Here is a 27,831-nt window from a genome sequence, read left to right as displayed (position 1 = left end):
GCTGGACAAGCGTTAGCACAGGTGAATTGTTTTTTAGGAAGTGTTTTAGAGAATGACAAGTCCTATCATGGCAGAAGCAATAATGGCAACCTAAAAATCAAAAGAGTGAATCAACTGAAAGTTGATTTCTACTGGGATGTTCCAAATATCTTCTTTGTGTCTCGCTTTCCTTTCTCTTAATATTTATGAAGCCCTAATGTCTAAAGAACATTATGAAGAAAACTGGATTAAAAAATGAAACCTTTCTCCTGTGCTTTCTTAAATTCTGAACTTGATAGCAAATTCACTGTGTCATTCTCAAGAATTCCTTCCAGAAACTGAAGGAAAATCTGAAGAACATAAGAATGGCCATTCTGGTTCAGATCAAATCTCTAACACAGTAGTCTGTTTCCAATAGTGACCACACGTGAAAATGTAGGAAAGTGTTGCACCTTGCGAAAGAACGGACTCAGTCTGGGATGCAGAGTGAGACAACTTTATTCTCAAACCAACTCCTTTTATACTCTTTTAACACAAGTGTTGCAAAGATTACAACCAATCAGCATCTTGCCCCCATGCAGTTGTGGTTATCTTCTTCTCCTTACTTTGTTCCTCATCTGCTGACAAGACATTCCACATGCGGTTGTAGTCCTCCTCCTTTTCCTGCTTTGTTCTTTGCTGATAAGACATTAGTCCTTGCGGGTCAGCCCATCAACCGTGCACTACTAAGGCATTCTTGTGATTAACTATCTACTAACAAGGCATCTATTATCTACTGACAAGGTACTATGCCTCCACATCTCCCCCTTCTTTATTTGTTTTTAGTTGAACAGCCATGACTTAGTTAAATGATCAATCAATCAATCACTGAACACATAATAAGAATCAAAGCAGATAGATACACTAACAATAAGCAAAATACAGTTAGTACAAAATGCAGGCAGTACAACAGTTAGAAACTTTGCGTTAATATAGCTAAGCAAAAAATTGTTTAGTTTGTTGCATTTACTCCCATGGTTTGATTCCAACAACCATACCAGTGTCCTTTTCCCAAGGTCTCTCCACCAACACTCTCGAGTCTGTCCTTGAGATCCCCCGATCTCCCCCTTCTTTATTTATGAAGAATGCTTGTTTCAAGGCACGGTCTATTAAATACTGAATTGTTTTTAACAAACATGGGATACAAATTAAAAGGCAAACAAAGATTATCAAGCACATCAAACCTATTTGCAATGATCCCATAATCCACGCAGCTAATCCTAAATTCCCCAAAAGATTCTCAAAAATATTGAAACCATCGTCTTGACGTAACTTCTGCACTCCTTTTTGTAAATTTTCAATGCTTTTATGGATGGATTCCGAATGGTCAGATAAATTCATGCAACAGAGTCCATCAAAATCCTGACACCCATGGCCTTGTGCTAATAACAAAAAGTCTATAGCAGCTCTATTTTGAAGTGAAGCATGCCTAACAGAATTAACATAGAGAAAGAGAGTTAAAAGACTGTATGATTTTATGTCCTGGAAAGTGGATACTTATTTGTCCTGGATAATCTGCCAAGGCACACTGAAAAACAAGAGACTGGTGAGTCGAAAAGGTTAATTGTTTTGTACTGAGTGGTAAATAAATAATATCAGGCTCTGTGCCATCTAGAAACATCAAACGCTCTCTTCCTTTTTGAATAACCATTGCGATCATATCAATAGCAGTGGTGACAGTTTTGCCAAAATTATGAGGTAGAAACACCCATTCTAAGATTATTAACGGACATGCGTCCTGTGGTATCCATTGTGCTAATAGGCCATAAGGTTGGAAGCTAGAATAAAAGACAAAAAGGCTGACAGGATAGTTCTGCTTTCGTCTGTGAACGGTCTGAGTGGTTAATTTGTTCACAACTTTGTCAAGTGCAGCTTGCGCGGGAGGGGTAAGCTTCCTTGGGGATGTCAAACTTGTGTCTCCTTCTAAAAGCTTAAATAGAGGATGTAATTCCTCCGTGGAAATCCCTAGGGAGGGACGGATCCAGTTAATAGTTCCCAAAAGTTTTTGAAGACCATTTAAAGTCTTTATGTCTGTCTTTAGAGTCAATAATTGTGGTCGAATTTGATGATCAGAAATTCTCCATCCTAAATATCGCCAAGGCGGAGTTTCCTGTACTTTATCTTCTGCAATTTTTAATCCTGCAGCTGATGCTGCTCGCGTAATCTGACGCAGAGCCTCTTGTGCCGTTTCCTTTTGCTCTGCAGCAATCAATATGTCATCCATATAGTGATAGATGAGGACGTTGTCGAAATACTTCCGTACTGGACTTAAGACTGCTGCCACAAATTGTTGACATAATGTAGGACTATTTTTCATGCCTTGTGGCAAAACTTTCCAATGATATCTGTTATGGGGTTCCATAGCATTGATGGAAGGTACAGAAAATGCAAACCGAGGTGCATCCTGTGGTGCAAGTGGAATGGTAAAGAAACAGTCTTTCAAATCTATTATGATCAAAGTCCATGTTTGAGGTAACATCGCTGGAGAAGGGAGTCCAGGCTGTAAGGCTCCCATATCTTCAATGACCTCATTGATTTTTCTAAGGTCATGTAACAATCTCCAGGAATTATTTTTCTTTTGCATTACAAAAACTGGTGTATTCCAGGGGCTTGTAGTAGGAACTATATGTCCAGTTTGCAATTGTTCCTCTACTAACTTGTGTAACTGCAGCAGTTTATTTCATGGAAGGGGCCACTGATCCACCCATACGGGCTTGTCTGTTTTCCAGATCAAGGGTTGGACCTGCTGCTGGATAGTAGCCCCTAAGAAAAATCCGTACTTAACTGCATGCCCCATTGACTCAAACAGTCTCTCCCCCACAGGGTAACGGATCCAGGCAATATAAATGGTCTAATGGTTGCGGTTCTCCCTTCCGGACCAATAATATTTATCAGGCTTTCGCTTTGCATTGGGGTACTCTGCCCACCAATTCCCGAAAGCAATGTATGCGCATTCACCAGGGGTAAACTGTTTGGCCATTGCGAGACAGCGATGACTGTAACGTCCGCTCCGCTATCTAAAATTCCTTGTGCATTAAACTTTATCACTCCTGATTGTAGCGTACAGGATATCTGTGGGCGATTCATAGTTATCTGTTGAGTCCAGAAAATCTCTGGTTGTCCCGTGGACCCAAAAGAGCCTATGCCGCATTTAGTTTTTGCGGCATTTGGTGTCTGTGGTAAAAAGTATACTAATTGTGCTATTCGGCTCCCCGCTGGCACAGTACAGGGTGGTATCGGACTCCATACCATTATCTTTATTTCTCCTTTGAAATCTGCATTGATAACTGCAGGTAACACAAACAGCCCTTGTCTCGTTGTTGAAGACCGCCCAATCAATAGTGCTGCCATTCCTTGCCCCAGGGGGCCATGGACACCAGTTGGAATTAGCACAACTGATGTATCAGTAATTAGCACTTCTATTGTGGTGGTCAGGTCCACACCGGCGCTGCCGCCTGTGCTGGCGCCACTGCTTCCCGGTGAGGCCACTCTGAGGGCTGATTTGCTGTCATGGCGCGACCCCTTGCCGCGCTCCGCTTGAAGTTTCCCGAAGGGGCTAGTGGTCGACCTTCCTTATCAAATTTTGATCGACACTGATTGACATAGTGTCGTCCTTTGTGACAGCGCGGACATATTCCAGGCGCTCCTCTGTTTGCTTGCGTTTTTGGACAGTATTTACGGATATGACCAAATTGGCCACAAGCAAAGCATGGATTTTTCATAGGCATTGTTGCAAACGCCTCAGCCATCAGAGAGCATTCATACAGTTTAGAGCCGACGTTAATGCACGCCTTCAGCATGTCATCAATAGTAGGATCCTTTAGTGTTCGCAAAACTCTCTGGCAATCAGGGTTAGCATTCCCAATTGCTAGTTGTTTAAAAATGTAGCTTCGTGCTTGTTCATTATCAATTTGTTTCTCCAAAGCCTCATTAAGCCGATCTAAAAACTTCATGTAAGGCTCATCCGCATCTTGTCTTATGCTAACAAAAGGCTCTCGTTGTTTACCACTCTCCGGAACGGTCTTAAGGGCGCGGAGAGCAAGTGCCTTAACTTGCTGCAGGCCCTCAGGGGGAATTCCTGCTTGTGCTGTTGTGGCACTGTGATCGCCCTCCCCCATTAGCATGTCCACAGTAACAGTCCGTAAAGGACCGCTTTTTGACTGGCGCTGGTTTTCCTCCTCCTGTGCTCGAGCAAGCTGTCTCATTTTTGACTCCCACATCGTATATTGCATATCAGTCATAATCAGGCGAAACAGAGTTTTAAAATCGTGAGGCATAAAAACCAAAGAATCACAAAGAGATTGTATAAGGTGGGTGGTATATGGTGTGCCAAGGCCATGATCTGTCACTGTGCGCCGCACATCCTTAATAAGATTGTGTGACAATCCTTCCCAGCGCGGATTCTGGTCTGGCGCATAGATAACGGGGAAGGCTTTCAGCATGCCCACATCCCCCGCCTGTCTTGCTCCTCGTTTTACTGAAGCCCATTTATCATGCAGATCCAGGGAGTATAGGTCTGGCTCCTTTCCAGGGTTAATAGGACCTGGGTCAAAAGGATCATCGTCCTGGTCATCAGGTGACTGTACCGTGAAGGCTTTTGCAGCGCATTTTCTTTTCTGATTCTCATCAGGACATGATTGAGGTAATGGAGGCACGGAGGGGATGTCAGGGGCCCCGACTCCGTCATTTGTGTTCAACTGCGACCCACTGTGAGATTTCAGCGTTTCGAATACAACTCACCATTGTGGCAACAGGCCAGCAGCAGCCTTATCACCGCGAGTGGCACAGTCCCATAATCAGACCCCAATTTGGTCCCGCTTCTCCTTATCAAATATGTTCTTACTGTTCACGGAGGGATCGTTTTTAGAAGCCCATGCAAGAACTTTTTGTAGGTCTTCTTCATCTAATTTCTTGCCCTGTTGTTTTAAGATCTTAGAAAAGACTTCTAAAACATCTTTTTGTTCCTTCGTTAAGTGTAACCCCATAGTCCCCAGCTGCTTACCTCTTTCCTTTCAAGAGGTGTTGGTGTGCGCACAAAGGACGCTTCCTTTCAGCGTGATCCTTACGCTTCCTTTCAGCGTGAATCCCGGGAGTTCAGCTGGGCGGTGCAACCGGAGAGACAGCTAGTCTTCGGGCCCCACGTTGGGCGCCATTTGTTGCACCTTGCGAAAGAACGGACTCAGTCTGGGATGCAGAGTGAGACAACTTTATTCTCAAAACAACTCCTTTTATACTCTTTTAACACAAGTGTTGCAAAGATTACAACCAATCAGCATCTTGCCCCCATGCAGTTGTGGTTATCTTCTTCTCCTTGCTTTGTTCCTCATCTGCTGACAAGACATTCCACATGCGGTTGTAGTCCTCCTCCTTTTCCTGCTTTGTTCTTTGCTGATAAGACATTAGTCCTTGCGGGTCAGCCCATCAACCGTGCACTACTAAGGCATTCTTGTGATTAACTATCTACTAACAAGGCATCTATTATCTACTGACAAGGTACTATGCCTCCACAGGAAAGAGTAAAAACATAGCAAATATATATTATATCCCCCTCGCCTCTCTGCTCCCCATCCCTAAATATTCTTCCAGCCTTCAACTATTTTCAGTGATTTTCCAAGCCTCATGTACTTTGGTGCATGGATGGGAATACTTGTTCAGTCTCTCCCTTGAACCTCTGTAATTCTTGTGCCTACAGCACCCTTTAGAATACATTCCCCTGACCTGCCATTCTTATTTAAGTGTCACCTCCTCTTGTTTGTTTTCAGCATGATTGTTGGAACCAGGCGCAGGACAACTGCACAGGCCTTTACGGGAGCCGAGCCGGATTACAAGACACAATCCCAATATGAGTTTAGATCTTGCTCCGTTTATTAGTGGAAGTGCACATATATTTATACCTACAAGCATCTGAGGGATATCCAGGTTAGCTACGATTGGTTGCTAGGGAGGTTGCTATGTCCCGGCCGCATAGGCTCTTTCCCAGCTCTGCAAAGTTGTTTACCAGAGACGGCTAACTACTCTTTCCCACATAGCTCCCCATTCCCAGCCGGCCAAGGACAACTCACTAACACTCCCCAGTACATTATCAGCAAGGCGCAGGTGGTGCAGATTCTCAGCACAGTGCAGATTCCCAGCACAATGCAGATTCTCAGCACAGCATTTCTCTACAATTCCCCCTTTTTTCTTTTGCACTAATCAAGCCTTGCTGATAAGTGAGAATACCTTATGTCTAATACATGCAAAAACAGAATACCTTATGTCTAATACATGCAAAAGCACAGCCAAAAACTACAAGGCATAAGCAATAGAACAACTAGTCATATTAGCTGTGATTTACTAATACATGCCCCCATCCCCAAGTCCGTGTCGGTCTGCAAGGTCTTTCCAGTCAAGAGTCTGACGTCCTGCTGAGCAGCACCCGTTGTCTATTGATCTGCTGATGGGCAGTTCAGGGACTCTCGATCATTTCATTGCCGAGGTTTTACCAACCGCCTGGAGCTGTAAGGTGTCCTCGATCTCCAAGCCATTCCTCTATAAGTCCTCCTTTTTTCTTTTGCATTAACCAGGCGTTATGAGTAAGGGAGGATAGCATTTGCCTTAAGCATGCAAGGGCACAGCTGACTAAGCCTAGGATTAAAAGCAGAATAATCAAAAGCATCAAACTTCTTTTAAGCAAGGATTTCAGCCACCCACCAATACCCAATAAATTAGTTAACCCATCCAGTCCAAAGAAGCCCACATCTTTCTGTATCTTCTGGGTGTGTTCCATCAGCTGTTGGATTTGCTGGTGGATTGCCTTAGAGTGGTCTTGCAGATCCATACAGCACATTCCTTCAAAGTCTTCACATCCGTGCCCATGGGCTAGCAGCAGGAAGTCGATGGCTGCTCTGTTTTGTAGCACTGCGTGTCGCACCTGTGATAAATCTAGCGCAAGATTAGAGAGGACATGACTGGTGACATTTGCTTGTTTAACCACCCAGCAGAATAGGGTGTCTAGGACTTTGTGAGCTCGCGCCGCTGCTGCCCCCGGTACAAAGAAGGATGTCAAAATTACCTCCCACTTGGACCAGAGATGGACGTTGTCATTACAGTCCTCCGTCTGGGTTATGCTACGCGCCATTCGCCGAGTTCTTCTCTTGACCCTGGTGCTGTTAGGATGGACCCAGGGCAAAGCCATACTTACTTGGCCTACTGTACATGGACCCCCTATGGGCTTTGATGGAATTCCGGACCAAGCCCGGTTGCCGCATATGAGAAAATATCCTGCAGGCAACGTTCGAGGGGTTACAGGGCTGGATCCCGGATGTGAGGAATTGTGGGACATCTTACCACACCATTTATTCCAACGACTCCCGTTGCCGATTGGGTACAACCAGGTGGGCACCTGAGAGCTACTGCGACAATTATTATTATAACCCGAAGCGCAACCCTTATGCGATGCATTAATATAAAGGCAAATAGAAGCATTAAGAGAATCTATTAACTCTATCTCCTGTGGTTCAGGCCCTGCAGGCAGGTTGTGGCTCCAAAGATCGAAACGGTTGATTCCCGTTGCCAAGTTCTCGAGTACTGTCAATCTTTTCAAAGTTTGGGGATTCCCCAACAATGGCATTACCTTTACTGCATTCCAGAAATACTTCCACGTGGTCTCGTTCACAGGTACCCCAACTAGACATGGTACAAAGGGGGTACTAGGGGTGGCCAGACTAGCACAGAAGCGCGTGGTATTTAGCTCTCGAGCTAAGGTCACCCAGATGTTCTGTCGAGGATCAAACAACCGTGGATGGTACCCTGGAGCCCCTTCCGTCCCAGAGCCCAGTACTCAGAACATCAGCAACGCTGCTGCCCACCACTGTCCTGCATGTCCCTTCCGACAGGACGCTCCCTCGTATCCGTGGGTCCTTTCGCAGGGCGAGTCCATCTGCTGGGAACCCATAGTGGACCTGTGGGTGTAGAAACACACATATGCCCTCGACCATTGAATACAACTTCTGCTGGACCCTCCCATAACCCGGTCCGAGGGTGCCGGTAGTGCACGCTCATAGATGATTCTTGTATCTTTTGACTACGGACCCGCTGCGCGTGCACCCACATGGGGGGTTCCGTGTCGTCTCCAAACACACAAAGATGGTTTAATACAAACAGTGTATAGGACAGCCGTTCTTTTGGGTCTGTCATTTCCTTAAATCTCATCAGGTAATCTTTTAAGGCGCGATTAGCCCGTTCTACCATGGCTTGGCCAGTGGGTGAATTTGGAATTCCCCTGACATGCTTAATACCCCATTTTTCGCAAAACTGACGGACACTGTCACTGGCATATGCCGGACCATTGTCTGTCTTAATCACTTCTGGGACTCCTAATACTGCAAAGCAAGCGGTTAGATGTTTTTTCACATGAAGGGCTCTTTCCCCAGGCTGAGCGGTTGCCCATATTACATGCGAGTAAGTATCAATAGACACATGCACATACTTAAGTTGAGCAAACTCCGGAACGTGAGTTACATCCATCTGCCATATCTCTAATGCCTTCAGGCCCCTGGGGTTCACACCAATGCCCAGACCTGGCCCATGATGACTACACTGGGGACAGGCCTGCACAATTCCGCGGGCATCGGACATAGTTATACCATACATCCGGATCAGGCCTTTGGCATTAGTGTGGAACTGTTCATGAGCAATTTGGGCGATTTCAAAATGATTCAGTGGCCCATGTTCACGCACCAAGCTCACTAACTGGTCAGCCCGATTGTTACCCTCTCCCAAACCTAGTGTCCATTGATGACTCCGGACGTGGATGATACAGAATGCTGTCGAACGCCACCTCACCGCTCTTTTGATTTGTAGAAACAGCTGGAACAATCGCTGGTTAGAAGTTTCTTTCAAAAGCGCATCCTCGATTCGCTGTACTACTCCGACGACGTACAGGGAGTCCGATACAATATTCAACGGGATGTCCTTCCAGTGCATCAGCGCCCATGCGACAGCTGCCAATTCTAAAGTCTGCAACAAGTCACCTTCTACCGCTTGTAGGGTGTGGGCTTTCCATAGGTCTTTCTCCTTCCAGGTGATGGCTGCCCTTCTGGAAGATTTTCCTGCATCTGTGAACACCGTGAGGCCATCACGCAGAGGTCTTTCTACACACTTTGGTCTTTCTACCCACCAATAGCTGGTAAGGAAGTGGCCAAGCTTTCCTGCAGGCCTTTCCGAAGTCACCTCCCCAGGGAACTCCAAGAGCGCTAGCTGCAGCGCAGTGGAGTGCCGCAAGGCCCATTCCAGATCTGCCGCCTGCAGGGGAAGGTGGATCACCGCTGGCTCACCCCCCGAGATTGCCAGCACCCGAATTCTCCCACGGCGGATCATGTGAGCCACCGCTTCCAACCGAGGGGTCACACTCTTGCACAGTTGAACTGAGGAGAAAATCCATTCTAAAACTGCAAGGTAGTCTTCTCCCCCTTTTTTCTTTTGCCACTGCATGACTACCACCGTGAGGGAATTCTCCCGTGAAAGAATGAGAAGGCTCAAAGGCAATCCTGGAAGATACCGCGGGCATAAGCGCGTAGCTACTAACTCCCCTAATCGTTCGACACAGGCTGAAGGCGAACCTCGAGGAATCCTCCGGATGTAAGGGAATGGTATAGAAACAGTCTTTTAAATCCACAATCAACAGATCCCACCCCTGAGGTAACATGGCAGGCGATGGAATCCCCGGCTGTAGCGCACCCATAAGTTCCAGTATCCGTAATGACACAAGCATACCCTTTCCTCCAGGTTATCAAGTCCAAGGCTCCCGTCCATTTTCCCGTGTTCCAGTCTCTCAGCATCACCTTACACGGACCCGACTGTACTTCTGTCAGGGCTCCCTTTAGCCCAGCCCTGTGTTTGACCATCAGAGGGACTAGGCCATCCTGGGGTAATCTCAAAATTTAAAACATATACTGCTCTTGCCAATTTTTCGTTTTTCGTAGCTGGCGTTTCAGCGTTTGGTTCATGTGTTCCACTATGTCATGGTCCTCAGGATGCAATGGTATGGTGAAAAAACAATCTTTTAAATCAATTAAGTATTCCCCTAAGCTCTGTCCAAGGATATAAGTCAGAGTACGGCTCCCAGTCCTCCATCGGTGGGGGGGGGGTGGGCGGGGGAGGTGGGGGGGAACCCATAGTCTGAGTTATTCCTGACTTTCCCGTTTTCAAATTCTGGACTTTCTTGTTGTGCTTATTTAGCCCTCTCTGCTGATATATATTACACAATAAAGATCTAAAGACCAAACACACACACAAACAGCACAAACACAATTTCTGTCCAGTGGCACGACCTCACGTAGCTGTGCACTCCACTAGTGAGTTCCACTGGTCATCGGCAGGACACTGAGATTGAACATTCTCTCGAGTTGGCAGATTAGAGGGTTGCTGACAGGTTCCCAACTCGGCGGGCGTCCCTGCAGAGACAACGTGGGTCTCAGTGCTAGGAGTCTCACCCCCCTCTCTCTGCACTGTCTGTTTAAGCCCAGTGCATCCTGCCACGTAGGGCCAGTACGTGCCAGCAGGCAGACCAGGGGGGCGGACAAACTCCGCCTTCAGTCACATAACCATCCCTCCTGGGTGCGCAGGTGCGCATGCCAGTAAGTGGTCCCAGCCGTCAATCTGAGGGTCCTGCCTTTCTCATCTTCCTCCCTCTCGGGTGTTTGACCTTCAAATTAATTTAGAGGATGTTTGCAGTTAAGTTGGCTACAAGCCCGGTCGAGCAGCCGCCTTTTCTGCTTTTCTGAGGAGGTCAGCTGTTAACCTGGCTGAGCAGCCGCCTCCGCACTCCTTATCGCTCAGCCTGGGCAGGCAAACATCTTCTTTCTCAAGATCTTGGATTCTATTTCGCACAACAGTTTTATGACTCTACGGATCATACAAATTTCCAGCTTTCAACCATACCTCGTGTCAGCATCAATATACAAAGGACACAACACATAATAGAGATGAACATAGCAAATAGAAACAATAGCCCTAATAACGGTTTCCGTCCTCACTTAAAGCATTACAGTTCTACAACCCCCACTTTTAAAAGATGAATCAAATTCCTCTGCACCTCCCTCCTGGCTTTCATCAAGCCTTCAGCAACATAAGTCTCCTTGATCTCATTCGCACTTTATTCGCCCCTTTTTTTTTTTTTTTTTGAGGTTATCTAACAAGTCCTGGACCCAGCCAGACCGTTCTTCAGGCGCAACAGGGGCAGGTCCGGAAGCAGGGGCACAGACGGTGTAGGCGGCGCAGGCACAGGCACAGAGGCAGGCACGGGTGGGGGGGTTGGCGATGGATCTCCAAACACCAGCGGTTTTCAGCGGTGTGGCGGTCCCGGCCCTGAAGTGCTCGCAAAGGCGGACGTGACTCCGGCGGCCACCTTGCTTTTGGCTTTCACATCGGATTTGAATACTAGGTGGGGCTCGGCTTTGAACCCATTCTCTCTGCACCAGATCTAAAGCTTGCAGAGGGCCTGTTCATCAGTAGTTTGCTCCAGGGATTGCACGAGCCTATTCACCAAATTTCCGTAGGACTTCCGCAATCCCTGCTTCACCATCGTAAATGATGGGGTCTTTCGTTCTGATGGCACTAAAAACAGCACCTGCTTCCGTGAAGCATTATACATGGGCATCCAGTAGGTTGGCTGGGCTGCGGGGTCACCATAGAGATCCCGTCCCATAAGGATCTGCACAGTCACACCACACAACGGATCTCCCGAGATGTTACGTGCATTCACCACCTTTTGGATTTGTTTCTCCCACTCCCGTTCCCATAACAGATATTGCGCGGGAGTGAGGAGGACCTTCGCTATCATTATTTCTCGCCACGTACAACCCAAGTCCTTAGCCGTTTTACTACCCCCAATGGTGGCATCGCAGAGAGAGTCCCCTATCTCCTGCCACTCAGTGGCACTATACATAAGTTCCAGAGTTTGCAGATGTCCCATCTCTTGTGCCCATCGTAACAACTCATAGAGTTTCTTTGTACTCACAGCTGCCTCTCGCTTGGCGAGAATATGCAATAGCTGTGTTGCCGCCTCCCAGTCCATGGTTAAGGCGGTCTTCGTGGAGGGGCCCCGACGGCTCAACTGCCCCCGCCCCTAGACCCTGTGCCCAGCACTGTCCCGGCGGTGTGGGTACCTCACACCAGACGCCGCTTCCCAGCTCCTCAATCCTCCGTCACGCTGTGGTGACCCTGGATTTTCCGCGATCCTCCGTCAAGCCGCGCTGACCCCGGATCTTCCGCCCACGGATCTTCCCCCGTCAACCGTGGCTATCCAGGATCTCCGACCTGCCACAGCACCTTCCCGCCGCCAGGTCCCGACGACCCTGCCGTTGGGTCCCTGTTCGGGCGCCAGATGTTGGAACCAGGCGCAGGACAACTGCACAGGCCTTTACGGGAGCCGAGCCGGATTACAAGACACGATCCCAATATGAGTTTAGATCTTGCTCCGTTTATTAGCGGAAGTGCACATATATTTATACCTACAAGCATCTGAGGGATATCCAGGTTAGCTACGATTGGTTGCTAGGGAGGTTGCTATGTCCCGGCCGCATAGGCTCTTTCCCAGCTCTGCAAAGTTGTTTACCAGAGACGGCTAACTACTCTTTCCCACATAGCTCCCCATTCCCAGCCGGCCAAGGACAACTCACTAACACTCCCCAGTACATTATCAGCAAGGCGCAGGTGGTGCAGATTCTTAGCACAGTGCAGATTCCCAGCACAGTGCAGATTCTCAGCACAGCATTTCTCTACACATGATCTCCACTAACTCCACTTAACGCCCCTTCTTTCTGTATTGGAAGAGAGTGTCCAGGCAGTCATAGTCCAACTTGGAGTTTACCTGTGATCACACATACACACACATGATAGGGAGTACACCCCTACAGAAGTAGTTAGGAAGAGACTTTAATAAGAAGATAGGATAAGACTGGGGTGACCTGACACGTAGCTCAGTCAGGCAAGCGTTACTGTCCAGCCACCTGCTTACACTCAAAACAGCCCCTTTTACAGCCCTTTTCTCTACTTCCCCAGGCTTGTGTTCCTCCCATCCACCTGGGTCTTTCCCTTTCTCCACTCTTCTTCCAAATAAGCAACCTACCCCTTGATACTTTTCCTCTCTTGGTCCTGCTTTTGTCACACTCATATCCAAATTCGGTACTTCTGATAAGGTTACCTAGGCAATCTTGGCCTTACATGACATTACTGATACAGTTACATAGGCATTGCTGGCCTTGCAAGATGCCATCTCCTGGAAGGTCCCCAGTACTTCCCTTCAATTATTTTTGAAAATTTGGTATTTCTCACTTAACAGCCCCTTAACCATCTGTGAAATCTGGCTTATGTACCTTCACATAATGCAAGTTTGCCACTCGTACTGGCCCCAGGCCAGGAGGATGAGATTTCCCACAGTACTTAAAGCAAGCAGGAGCTAAATTCTCCTTGACTTTCCAGAAGAGCTGGGCAACATAGAGTCTTTGGCATGTTTGTTATATATTGTATGATCTTGCTGATCTGCATGTATGCATGGAGTTGGAATTGCCAGTAATTAACTGAAGGATGCTTAGATCCCTGGGTCTTTACTTAACATGCAAGACTCTAAAGTTCTTCAAACAGAGAGCAGAGAATGCTGATATGTTATTAAATATGATTATGTCACTGAACTATTAGCAAGTCACAGAATCCCAGAATGGTTAAGGTTGGAAGGGTTGGATCTAGTCCAACCCCCCTGCTCCAGCAGGGACACCCAGAGCACGTGGCACAGGGTGGCGTCCAGAGGGGTTTGGAAGATCTCCAGAGAAGGAGACTCCACAGCCTGTTCCAGGGCTCTGTCACCCTCACAGTAAAGAAGTTCTTCCTCATATGGAGGTGGAACTTTCTGTGTTTCAACTTGTACCCATTACCCCTCATCCTGTCACCAGCCACCACAAAGGGCCTGGCCCCATCCTCCCTACAATCACCCCTCAAGTACTTGAACATGTTGATCAAGTCTCCTCTCAGCCTTCTCTTCTCCAGACTAAACAGGCCCAGCTTGCTCAGTCTTTCCTCATACGATAGATGCTCCAGTCCCTTAATCATTTTCGTGGCCCTACACTGGACCCTCTCTAGAAGCTCCATGTCCCTCTTGTCCTGGGGAGCCCAGAACTGCATCCAATACTCCAGGTGCGGCCTCACCAGAGCTGAGGAGAGGGGCAGGATCCCGTCCCTCCACCTGCTGGCAATGCTCCTCCTGGTGCAGGCCAGGATCCCATTGGCCTTCTTGGCCACAAGGGCACGTTGCTGCCTCGTGGTTAACCTGTTGTCAACCAGGACTCCCAAATCCCTCTCCGCGGAGCTGCTTTCCAGCAGGTCAACCCCTAGTCTGTCCTGGTGCCTGGGGTTATTCCTCCTCAGGTGCAGGACCCTGCACTTGTTGTAGAACCCTGTGCAAAGAGGGGCCATATAAGAAGTTAATAAGGTTGAGATGACTAGGTACCTAATTTCGCTATTTGCTTCTGTGAACATAGCTTGCCACTCATGCTGAGCCCCCCCCTGCTCTTGCTGCAACCATGAAATAAGATATCAGCCGTGAAGAACTGGTAACTGCAAATAACGTATGCAGGAGTTGCAGCTGTCTATAAAAACACAAACTTTTTCCCAAGACGGCACGGATCTCAGGCAAACTGTAAGAGGTCCGCTGCCGACCGACTAATAAAAACTTGCTTTTCAACCCACCAGGTTGAGCGTGCGGGTGATTATTGAGATTACGGACTAACATTGTCCTTGTTGAACCTCATGAGGTTCCTCTCTGCCCTACTCTCCATCCTGTCTAGGTCTCTCTGAATGGCAGCACAGCCCTCGGGAGTGTTGGCCACTCCTCCCAGTTGGTGTCAGCTGCAAACTTGCTGAGGGTGCACTCTGTGTCCTCGTCCAAGTCATTGATGATCAAGTTGAACAGCACCGGGCCCAGTACTGACCCCTGTGGGACACCACTGGCCACAGGCCTCCAACTAGACTCGGCCCCATTTATCACCACCCTCTGGGCTCTGCCGTCCAGCCAGTCCTCAATCCACCTCACTGTCCGCTCATCCAGTCCACACTTCCAGAGCTTTCCTATGAGGATGTTATGGGAGATGGTGTCGAAAGCCTTGCTGAAATCCAGGTAGACAACATCCACGGCTCTCCCATCGTCCATTCAGCCGGTCACCTCATCGTAGAAGGCTATCAGGTTCGTCAAGCACGACTTCCCCTTGGTGAATCCATGCTGACTACTCCTGATCACCTTCTTTTCCTTGACATACCTAGAGATGGTCTCTAGGATGAGCTGCTCCATCACCTTTCCAGGGACGGAGGTGAGGCTGCCCGGCCTGTAGTTTCCCAGCTCCTCCCTCTTGCCCTTTTGGAAGACTGGAGTGACGTTGGTTTCTTCCAGTCCTCCGGCACCTCCTCGGCTCTCCAAGACCTCCCGAAGATGACTGAGAGTGGCTGAGCAATGACCCCCGCCAGTTCCCTCAGCACTCTTGGGTGCGTCCCATCCGGGCCCATAGATTTATGGGTGTCCAGTTTGCCTAGTCCCTAACCCAATCCTCCTCGACCAGCAGAAAGTCCTCCTCTCTCCCAGTTCTCTCTTGTCTCCGGGCCCTGTAGTTCACAGGGACTGGCCCTAGCAGTAAAGACAGAAGCAAAGAAGGCATTTAGTAACTCTGCCTTCTCTGCATCCTCCACCACCAAGGCACCCTCCCCATTCAGCAGCGAACTAACATTTTCCCTAGTCTTCCTCTTGCTGCTGATGTATTTATAGAAGCCCTTCCTGTTGCCCCTGACATCTCTCACTAACTCTAATTCCAAGCGGGCCTTGGCCTTCCTCGTTGCATCCCTGCGTTCTCTGACAAGGTTCCTATCTTCTTCCCATGTGGCCTGGCCCTTCTTCCACATTACGTACGTGCTCCTTTTCTCATTAAGTTTACTCAACAGCTCCCTGCCCATCCACGCAGGAGATGGGGGAGGGCCCATGTGTGTGCTTTCTCCTCATTCCCCTATGAGGTAGGTGTGCTGGGCTGAGGAAAACAGCCCCAAACAGTTTTCACCGAGGTTTAGATGAACATCTTGCAATTATGCTAAATCAGGGGCAAATACTGAAGTTCATCCAAAGGATGGTAGCTTGCAAAAATCATATAAAACATTTTCCTTAATTCCAGTGCCCTTATCATTAAATGCTGGCGTGAGGAGCTTCAGGTTATCCTGTATTCAAGTAAAAATCGAAGTACTCAAGAATTTTCCAGTAAGACAAGGTCGGAAGAACTTGTAAAAATGTGGGATATACGTTTTCTTTTCCTTGTTTTTCTTTTCAACAGACTGATGATATAACCAAGGTCTCAAAGGCTGCCAAAATAATGGAGCGGATGGTGAATCAGAACACATTCGATGATATTGCACAAGGTACGGCCCTGCTGAGAGATGTTTACACTCAAGCACATACGCCTGTCAAGGATTTTAGCAAATTATGCCCAGGCAGAGGTTAGCAGTGGCAGATTAGGGCATAGTGCCTTTTTGCAGGCAACTGGTTTGTTACCTTACAGCACATTGGTGTTTCCAGTGTGCTGCCTCTGCTGAACATTTGGAAAATGGAGCTAAAACGAACGGGGCTCACAACGTGCTGGCTCACGCAAGGCAAACAGAACATGGGACCCCAGTGTGATAGACGTGTCGCATGGGCCCTGCTCCCAGCAGCCCGGGCCAGCAGGGCCAGCCAAAAGGTACCGACTCCACACAGCTCCCTGGGGCATGCGCCATGCGGCAGTGCAGAGCAGCCTCCCGGCTGGCCCAGCCATGGGGACACTGTCGTGGCTATGCCAGTTTGCAAGGGTGCTGCCACCTTTGCTCAGCTCACTCCCAAAGAACCACGTGTGGTGTGTGCTTATACCCGTGTACTCGGAATACAGGGACACGGGGAGCCGTATCTGCTCACCCGAGCAGGGCCTTTCTCTGTACTCTGCTTTTCTGTGTCCACAGCTTTGTCATGCTTCCAGATAAGAATCCCTCAGCCTTTGATGTTTATATGACTATCTGTGACTTGGTGATATGCATGCACAGAGAAACTAATAGATTATTCCAAGTGTCCCCAGATGAATGAAATATTTTGTCACAGTGTTTCATCCTCTGGACTGTGACTTGGGAGACCTGGCTTATAGTCTCAGCCCTTCCACAGCCCCGCTGCCCTTGGACAGGTCACTCCTCACTCCAGCCTTCTGCTTTCTTTTTCAACCTGTGTCTGCTTTTGGACTATAAGCTTTTTGTTGCAACGACTGAGTGCTTGGAAAAGTATATTTACAGGCTTTAGGTGCTGTTTTGAGATTAGGACTTCAGGATCAAATTGTTGTTATACAAACAACTGGGTTGTAGAGAAGCTGTCAGGTATGACAGAGCCCTTTCTAAAGCTTCTCTTGCCAGTGCACCATGCTATTTTGTTTCAGATTTATTCACCAAGACTTATTCTTTGATTTTTGTTTTTATATTTTAAATATTTTGAGGATACCTCTGATGAATACAGAGACCAGCTGGGCACCCTCCTCCCACTCTGGAAGTTCCAGTATGACAAAACCAAGAGACTTGCAGTTACTGCCATCTCCTGGTAAGTCTTTTTATTGCACACTTCCTCTGCTGGTTTGCAGAGAAAATGGACTAAATGTCATACCAGCTTACTAGGCAGCGCTTGTCTCATTGGGAACACTGTTTAGTGCCAGTTAGCTACTTTTGGCAGCACATAAGCATGCCAGGTGCCTTTGGATGAAAAGCACCCTCTGTGAGACTTGAACGCACCGTTCAGCAAAAGGGGAAGGCAAAAGCAGGCTCTATGCACAGTGTTAGGGCAAGGCAGGTGCAGTTGGCAGAGCAAATAAGAATCCCTTCTTGAGCAAGCTGAGAGTGACATGTCTACCTTTGCAGAATATTCAGTAGGAATCAATCCTAGGGCAGCCTAGGGCAGGAGAAGGGCCAGTGACCAAGTACCATCACAGGAGAAAAGCCTGTTTACTCACGGCATTATGAAGGTATTTGTGTAGACAGCAGTAATAGTTGCGTACTGCGATCTTACACAGTTCAGTGTAGTAGCAATTTGCCCTACAGTCCACCTTTGTATCTTTGTTCCTAGTCAGTCCAGAAGCTATCACTAATACTTTCAAGTCAACACTGTCTTTCTGAGGCATTAGTTATTACAGTGAAAAAATTCTCATCAGCACAAATGAGTCCTTTTACTTTTTAATAGGCTTAATCCTCTCTAGAACTTGTCTGGTTCATGCACTAAGCATGAGATTGATATAGTTGTCTTCTGCCTTCTGCTCCCCTGCAGCCAGGCCTCTTCTCACTTATTTGCAGCTCAGTGTCTTGCCAAACAAGATCTATGGAGAGGCAGAGCATGACTGAAGTCTCACATCCATTCAAGCCATTGCAGTAATTATGCTTTAAGAAAGGAGGATGCAGTTGTGTGAGAATTGCAAATTAATACTAAAATGAGATATAAAATTGGGAGAAAAGACCTTTTTTGTAGGTAGTGTATGCTATTGTTGTTCTTACTTCAAGGAAATAAAAGAAAGGTGTTCCTAGACTTAGAAAAATAATCCCAAATTGAATTATGCAATAAGATTTCCAAATTTACTCTTTTTTTACACATTGTTATTAGTGAAAGTCCCCTAATGTCTCCCAAGGGACATTAGGACTCTGAGGTATTAGCACAAGAAAAATGGAAAAACGAAAAGAGAAATGTTTTTATGTTATCAATTCAGAATAGAAGGTTGGCAAAAACATTCATTAGATGTGTTTGACATACATATATGTTGGAAAATTTATATCCATAGAATGCTGTGTGAGCTCAAGGGCAGCAGCAGTATTGACTTTTGTCCCACCGAAACCCTACAGTAACTGTCCACACATATCAGGAGAGGTAAAAGAAGGTAGATGTTTTTCAATAAAGGGACTCTAGAAGGCATCATAAATAGCTAAATGTTCATAGTCATTACGCTTCAGCAAACATACTCATCACCAACTGGATCAGAAGGGAATTTTCCTTCCTGGTCTGTGGTAGTGGTCATGAATTATTGAATTGATAGCTGTCTCTTGAACATCCATCATTACTTAGTGACAGGTTAGGGAAAGTGAGTATGCCGGATATTATTCTGTTGTGGTTTAGAAGCTCCTTTATTCTTGCCTTGAGTGATGGAAGCTGACACATCCCTACCTTTTCCCCTTCCTTAAAGACTCATCTTTAAATGTAGCTTTTCAGTGATCATGAAATGTACAAGCCAAACGGTGCTGGAGATTGACATCCTATCTCAGCCTGTGCCCTTTTTATCCTTTCCTTGTACTGCTGTGGTCTTCTGATGTTCTATTTCTTTTATAAGTCTTGAGTCTAGAAAAATTATTCACACAAACTTTACTTGCGCCTATGTTCCCAAGGTCAAGCCCTTAGACTGTACGCAGTCCTATGAGAATGGACTCTGATGTTAGTGTGATACACTATGCATTTTTGTTGAGCTATGTGGTTAATAATAAATGCAATCTTTTATTAATTCTCTCATTACAGGAATCCAAAGTATAAGGACCTTTTTGCAGTGGAGTATGGTTCTTGTAAGTACCGAATATGAAAGCATTATTGAGAGATTTAAAATGTCAAGGTGGTTCATTGAAATTAAATCATATAACACTCTGGGCATGGATTGCATCTCATAGGTGATCTCAGGTGATTTTGTAGCAATTGACAGAGATTTAATCCAAGGTAGGGATGGGGTCTTTATGTGACTTAAATATCCAGAAAGGCATAGGCAGTGTTAGCCAGGGATTTTGGCTTATGGCAGTGCTGAGTTTTCCTTCAAATAGGGACTGGCTTCTAGAAGCACCACCAAGTCCTTTTTATCTTTTCTCCTGGCCTCTGATTGGGCTTTCTCTGCTCCTGCCCTTCTGATTGTTGAAGGACCAGATCTGTTACCTCTTGCCTGAAGCCAGTCTTGAGAGACTGCTCTAAGTGTAAACTCATTGCTTGCTTGTTAGATGGTACCTTCTTTCAGGTTGTCTCAAAGGATAAACTCCAACAGGACACATCAAGCCTGAAAGTTGTGAAAAGGCTCTTCCCCTACTGTAGTATCTAGGATTGGACATAGGATAGCTATGAGCAGCTATGAACATATCTTTCAGAGTTCCTATGTTTCTCTATATTAATGTGTGCTTAGTATTACTGCTTTCACTTTCAGATAATGGAAAAGAATTCTAGCAAACCAGTATTTTCTCATTATATTGTTGCTGTTTTGTTGAGCGCATTACACCTAACTGCTCAGTTTCTCTATGTTATTTATTTATTTATTTATTTACGCAACATCTCCAGTTTGTTCCCCTGATCAGCTATGGAATGGTGCCTTAGAGCAATACCATTGCCATCTAATGTCATCTTTTGTCTCCTTCCCTGAATGTAACTGGCATCTGTATCAACAGTCTTGCTTTCCTCCTGTTTGGTAACTCTTGTTGCTGCTTACAGACAAAGTGGCTGCTATATTCTGAATATATTCTGATTTCTTGCCTTTGCTTCTGCCCCTTTACTCTTGTCTAGACAAGATAGTAACAGACACTGCGCATAAACATTATCTCTTGCATTCCCCTCTGTCTTCTACTTTCCAGCTGTCACTGAAGAGCTGACTGTTGTAAATAGCTTTTTACTCCAGGGACAGCATTCTGGTAGCTTCCCCCTAGGGTTACTGCCTCCCAGGGCAATTCCTTTAGGAAGGAGTCCTGATGGGAGACTATAAAATTTTCCTGGAATCTCCTCACCAAGGTAGTGTTCGCTTTTCACTGTTACCATGTTAGCAAGCTACTCCATGAATTTCTTAGAACCTCTGAAAGTACCTCTGGGCCTCCCTAAGACTCTGCTTCCCTCCTCATTTGGGAATACGACTAGTCTTGTTGCTGGCGTTCCCATATGAGGGGTGTTGACCTTGAAACCTCACCTTTACTTGAGGCAGGTCTTGTTCGCAAAAGGGAATACAGAACCACCACCAAAATCTCAAACTAGATTGCAGAATGGTACTCATTATATCTGCTAAGAGGAACCAGGTGTGTTGACCCATGCAGTTTCCCCATCCTCTCTCCCAGGATAGTTGTCCTTCCTTGACTGTTATTTATTTATTTATTTATTTAAATAAAAGATGACTCTAGAGTAAGGCACTTTTCTGTCTAGCTTGAAATAGGTAAATACTGAAATGAAAATCAGTCATGTTGCTACAGGTAACAGTATTTGAGATGGGCAGATAGCAGCATTAGTCACTGAAACTTTCACCCCAAACACTGTAACCACAGGATTTTTTTATGGAGGACAAAGAATGGGGAAGCCAAAGAAGGGGCCCTACCAGTAGGAGCATCTTTGCCCACCAGCCATTTCAGTTGTTCTACATTTACTTGAAAATTACAGTTGAACATTTTTGCTAGTGTTATTTGTCCTGAAAAAGTTAGAATCCTGAATTAACAAAGGAAGCAGTTTTTTTGTTTTGTTTTGGTTTTTTTTTGAAAGGAAGCTGGGGGATCTCAGCTCTAATAGAATGGTTAATGAAAATCTTTGTTGAGAAATGTACTGCATGTGGGATAAAAAAACTAAGTGCTGGTCCCGAAGGAAATTGCTATTATTCAGGAAGTGATCTTGAAGTCATTCTAGGTTTTCCTTTTCAAACAGTCAGTAGTGCTCAGCAATTGTCAAAAAGGCAGAACAAGTTTTGATGGGAATTGCTATGAAAGAAAAAGTAAACTTCTGGATACAACAAAAACAAAATAGAAAAGAACATATGAAACACCAATAGAAACAACAGTAGAAAACAAAAGAGAAAACAAGTTCCCTGATAAAAGTGACATCTTTATTATTGTGTACAGTTCTAGTTGTGAACTCTGAAGAAGAATATATTAAGCTATGGAAAAAATGGAAAAGATCCAAAAAAAGGGCAAAAAGGATGAGCAGAAATGTGGAGGCATAGTACCTTGTCAGGTCAGTAGATAATAGACGCCTTGTTAGCAGATAGTTAACCCCAAGGATGTCAGTCTTATCAGCAGATAAAGAACAGAGCAGGAAAAGGAGGAGGACTGCAACCCCCATGCAGAATGTCTTGTCAGAAGACAAGAAACAAAGCCAGGAAAAGAAGCTATTTACAACTGCATGGGTGGCAATATGCTGATTGGTTGTAAGCTTTGCAACACTTTTGTTAAGAGAGTATAAAAAGAAGTTGTTTTGAAAATAAAGTTGTCTCACTCTGCATCCCAGATTGTGTCCTTTCCTTCACAAGGTGCAACACAGAAATATATATACAACTTCTATATCAGAGAGAACTAGCAGACTAGGACTTGTGAAATAGACAAGGAAGAGGGGATGTGATAAAGGTCTATAGAATCCTGAGTGGTACAAGGAAAGTGAAAAAGAGTAAAATATTCTCTATTTTCTGTAACACCAGAATGAGGGAGACCTTATGAATTTGTTGAACCAAGGCAAAATTAAAATACAATAATGTGATACATAAGGATATTGTGGAACTTTTGTGCCTGTCCTCCATGTTCTGGGGGACAAAGGTATACATGGATTCAAAAGGGGTGAGATAACTTAATGGCATGCCAGTTTGCTGATGCCTGTTGGAAAGAACAAATCATCTGATTCACTAAGTTCAAAAGTGCAAGTTGCTGGAAGTTCTGAGAATATACATGGAAGTAGAACTATATTTCCCTGCTTCTTGTGCTCTTTAAGCAGTTGCTGCTCAGTACTGTCAGAGACAGTAGAGTGGGCTATAGGGGCCTTCAGTGTGGCCCAGAATAGCTCTTCTTTTGTATTTCTGTCTACTCTGACAATAAAAACAGATGGGTTGCTTTCATTTATACTTGTGAGGATTGTATTCTGCTTGAAATATAGCAACATTATGTTTTTATCTTAAAATGACACTTTTCTCTTAAAGTTCATTCCATGTGAACCCTGGAAATGTTCCTTTTAGTTTGCCAGGAAGCCTAAATTGTCCTGACAATCTCTCTAATTCAGCAGGCAGCTGCTATTCTAAAGGGTAGATTACCATCAGCTTTTGCAAAGGGTAGGGAGAAACACCCAAGATACTTCTCACTTCGTGCAGCAGAGCAAAATCTTATTGTGCTCACAGCTCCTGTGCTCAGAGGAGTGTAGGTATTAGAGTCTTTTCACTGCCCTGCTCCCCAGGGGCATAAGGAGAGATACAAGCTCAGGAGTGATAACCTTCCCACTTAGCCTGTTCTGACAATTGCTCAGGCTCATTACACTAAGCAAAGCCCTGACATCTGTGCTTTTGGGTTGTGCAGAATTACTTGTTTGCATTACTTCTGCCAGGGTCCCCTGTGCTGAGAGCAATGCAGATGTAGGGAGAAGCAGATCCTAGGTCAGTGGCTTGTCATCTTAAGTGTGCAAGATATTGATGGCTGCTTATCCCAGTTTTATAGCAGGCACAGAGGGCAGAGTTCGTCTCGCTTAGCTGTAGCCACCTAAGAGGAGCTGAGTCGCTGGCCTAGGCTTCCTCTTCAGTCAGTTATGAAAGATCAGCACATCCAGAGACCATCTGTCCTGTCCCAAGGGTGGTGTCCAAGAAAAGGAGCTAAATGTCCTTCTGGAAGTGATGGTCTCTCCCCAGTAAAGCTAGTCTAGATGCCTATCTCATGGATGATGGAAGGGAGGAAAGATGAATCCGAGATAGAATAAATAGTCCTCGAGACAGGTAGGGGCTGGGGTAGAGCCAGGAGCAGAACAGCCACATACAGTGGCTGTAACATTAGCAGATTTTTTTTGTGCAACATGGATTTGGCAGAACTGCCAGGATACAAGTAACACATTTGTGCTCTGCCCAAAGCATATGTTTTGAAACAAAAGGGCCCTGTTTACTGTGAGTCCATTTCACTCCAGTGTGGGGAGTTCTGAGCAAAGAAGCCCCTGCCTTCCTGTAATTCTACCAATGGTCTTTTTTGGTTAAGTACCACCCTGCTGATGATAATGGCACTTTCCTTTTCCTCTGAACACAGGAGTATTGTCATCATAATTTGCAATTCAGTGTCTTTGCTTTTTGGCTAGAATTAATTTTTATTCCCATCAGGAGGAACTGTCTTTCTGTTTTGTTTTTGCACAAATGAGATTGTTGGATTATTGCTATGTTAGCAGCCTGCAGTGTAGGGTTCAGAGAAGCTGTGATGGATGTTGGGCTTGTAGTCTGCCTTGCTGACACCACCGCCACTAACTGTGGGAAACCGTAAAAGTCAGGAATGTGCTGAATAACAGATTAGCAGATAGAGAAAAACAGGCTGGACACACCAATCTCTGGTTGGTTACCTGCTGACCCGGTAGCAGGATTGGACCCAGATAGCAATAGAGTCAAGGAATTGGCTAGTGACAGGGGGAGGGAGCGCATGGACAGCATGGGAACAGTGCATGCTTGGGGAATATATATATGTGCTTGCAACAACAAAATGCTTCTGATTCTTAACCTTGAGCCCCTGCTCTTCAATGCTTCCACAACTAACACAAGTGCAGGGCTTAGCAGAACCTTCGTTCATGTTGCAGAAGTAAGTATGCCAGTGACACATGGCATGCCAGTGACATATGGCATTCAGGGATGGCTTTTTGTGTGCAGCTCTGTCTGCCAGCACAAGAGGTGAGTAGGGTAAAGCAGTTTCTACATTTTCTTCTACTGTTTCTTTGCACTGTGCATATATAACTTGCCCATCACAAGGGTGAGTGAGGAGTACAGACTCACACTCTGAGGTATTTGAGAAAGGTGTTCCCTCCCAGTTCTGCTAGATCTGAGATGGCTCTGGTTAGGGGGGGCTGACTGTGGATGGAACTAGGCCATGTAAAGACTTCTGTACTGATCTAGCTTTCTTGTAAAATCAGGAGGATGATCTATGCTGGTACAGGGCCCTTTTTTACTGATGTGACTGCATCTAAAGTAAAAGTTATTATGACTCTGACTGAATTAAATTGGTGTAAAATCTGGACCAAACCCTTGACAGACATGAGCCGGTATTTGATAGAACATGGCTTGACACCCATGGGTGCTGAGGAGTCCTGGTTGGACACTGAGACCACAGGAGGGCTCTTGCTGAACTCATCTAGAGCATGGTGGCAACAAAGCACAGGGGACCTGTGGGTATCTACTGGACAGTCTTTTTTTTTTTTTACTATTTCTCAAATACACTTCCCAAAGAACATAGATACTCTTTCATTTATTACCCTCCACTGATTTAGGCTGACAGATGGAGATTACAAGGATATTCCCCCATGTGACATACTCAATGTGCTTCAGAGGGAACAAGGAGAGGAGAAAATGAGCCAGGCAGCTTTCACAATAATATTCTGCAGCTTCCTGTTCACTTCTGTGTCTCAAAAGTATTGCTCACTCCGCTGGAGGTCTCGTCCCACAGCATATCTGTCATTCTTTGAGTCAATTCAATCTGTTCATCCCTAGTGCTCTGTGAGCACTTAGCACTAAAGGATGAAGAACAGCTCCTCAAGGAGTTGAGTCCTCAGTAACACCGAGAAACTTTCTCTCCAAGAGGGTAGTGAAGACAAGTTAGCAAGATGAATGTGAAATCAAATTGGCATGAACAAGGAAGTTGCTTCTCTTCCCTTGCAGACAGTTTCTCTGGAAGGATTTGATCCTGAACAGACAACTGAAGGGAGGGTTCATCACAACTCTCCACAACTGGCAGTGACTATTTGAGGAAACAGGCCATTAAACCAGGCCTGGAGTTTAGAGTAGAGAAAAATGACTGTTAACATAACTTGCTCACTCCAGAAAAGAGAGAGTCACCCTCCAGGGACTGAGGGAGTATGTTTGGAGACTCTAGGTGACCCTGCGTGTGCAGGGGGGTTGGACTAGACGACCTCTAGAGGTCCCTTCCAACCTTAAGCATTCTATGACTTGCCTTTTCTCTCTCTCTTCTTGTGCAAGAAGCCTGAATCTCTCCATCTAGGAAGCCAAGTAGAAAATAATAATTAGTAGAGAATTCCCAATGCATTCTTTGCTCCAAAGATTTCATAAAAATTAAGATCAGCTCCATATTACAAACCATTTCAGCCTGTACACAGCCTTTTGCAAGCCCAGAGACTTTTGTTAGGCCAAATACTTTGTTTTCTGCAAATCATAGAATCATAGAATGCTTAAGGTTGGAAGGGACCTCTAGAGGTCATCTAGTCCAACCCCCCTGCACACGCAGGGTCACCTAGAGCACGTGGCACAGGACTGCGTCCAAGCGGGTTTTGAAGATCTCCAGAGGAGGAGACTCCACAACCTCTCTGGGCAGCCTGTTCCAGTGCTCTGTCACCCTCACTGTTAAAATTTTTTTTTCCTTAAGTTCCTGTGAATTGTAGAGGGATGGCTAGAGAGCCGCGTACATGGCTGCCCAGCAGGCCTGCTCAATTCCAGCCTTCAGGTTTCAGTGAAAGAACAAAGGGAGTGCTAACTAGGAGATAAGAAAGTAGACCAAGGTCAGAGGGAATAAAAGAGCTGTTGAACTAAAAGGATGAGCTAAACAAGTAAGGGGGGCTGTAAGGGTCTGAGTTAGATCATTGTCTACCAATTAGGAGCCTGTGTAATTACATCACTAATTGTTAAGAATCATATAAATGTACTGCATGAAAAGCTAATAAACGAAGTCAGTTCCAGCTTCTATGAAGTTGATGTCTGGCATTCCTGACCCGCTCCAAGCTGCAACAAGTGGCGCCCGAACAGGGACCAGATTCCGAACAGGGACTGGTACAGGGACCTGGCACAACGGTGCGGGATTCCGGAGGACGACGTACGGGTGCAGCCGAGTGATCCGACCAAGAAGGGGACCGGAGCGGGTAAGCCGGCCGTGATTGCGCACACGGGAAGACGGCGTGGGGTAACGGTTAGAAGCAGAATTCCCAGTGCACGTGTACATGGAGCGAGAAGCTGCTGAACAACTGCTGCTGGACTTATTAGCAAAAAGGGAAGCAGCAGTGAGCACGAAGAAGCTGTATGAGTTGATTAAGTGGGCAAGGGAGAAAGGACATTTAAAGGAGCCACAATTTGTTTTTAGTATAACAGAGTGGCGTGAGATAGGGAACTCATTATGGGAAGCCACTCTGGAGGGCAACAAAGCTGCCAAAGAACTGGGTCAAACTTGGCGCGAGGTGGCGAATCAGCTCAAGTGTATGCAGGCTGAAAAGAAAATGGTAGCAGCCGCGACGCAGATGCTGCAAGGGGAGGAATCAACTCCTGAGGGATCGGCAGTGCAGAAGGGCCCCCTTGGACGAGGCGCCACTGCAGTCCCAAAGAGCACCGCCAAGGAGTTGATCGATAGCGTTCTCAGAGGTGGGTCGTCGCAACTTCAGCGTCCCTTGGAGTCATCACCTCCACCACCGGAACCTGCGCCAGCCGAATCGACCGCGACTCCCGAATCGCCACAGCAGCCATCGGCGCCATCACTCCCGGCAGGGGCAGCTGGAAATAGACCACAGGAGCAACCACCAGAGCGAAGCCGGGACCGACCCTCTGATAAGCTGTTCCGAGAAGCCTCTAGAGCGCTGGTTCAAGCCCAGGCAGATGGGCGAGCCACAGATGGGGGGTGGTCGGGGGCTTCCGGGGGGCTTTCGGGTCCGCGGGTTTCCTCTTCGCGTTGGTCTGGGGTTATCAGGGATGCAATTCTGGAGGGTCAATGGGAGCCGGCTATGAGGGTAGCGTGCCCGGTAACCTTTGAGCCGGATGGTCAAGGGGGGGCAGCGGGTAAATGGGATCCGTTTGACTGGAAAATTCTGAGTCAATTGAGGGATACGGTCGTGCG

The 27,831-nt window shown here is 46.3% G+C and overlaps 1 pseudogene; it reads left to right on the top strand.

The window, feature by feature from the left end:
• The window catches only part of LOC104578877 (dynein axonemal intermediate chain 1-like), a 118,020-nt pseudogene that overhangs the window by 17,249 nt on the left and 72,940 nt on the right, over positions 1–27,831 (top strand).

The sequence above is a fragment of the Tinamus guttatus genome, unplaced genomic scaffold (assembly GCF_059628265.1).
Source record: "Tinamus guttatus ecotype Peru unplaced genomic scaffold, ASM5962826v1 Tinamus_guttatus_pri_ptg000696l, whole genome shotgun sequence".
Classification (NCBI taxonomy): domain Eukaryota; kingdom Metazoa; phylum Chordata; class Aves; order Tinamiformes; family Tinamidae; genus Tinamus; species Tinamus guttatus.
Note: the sequence above shows the minus strand (reverse complement) of the source record. Positions and strands in the feature narration are given on the sequence as shown.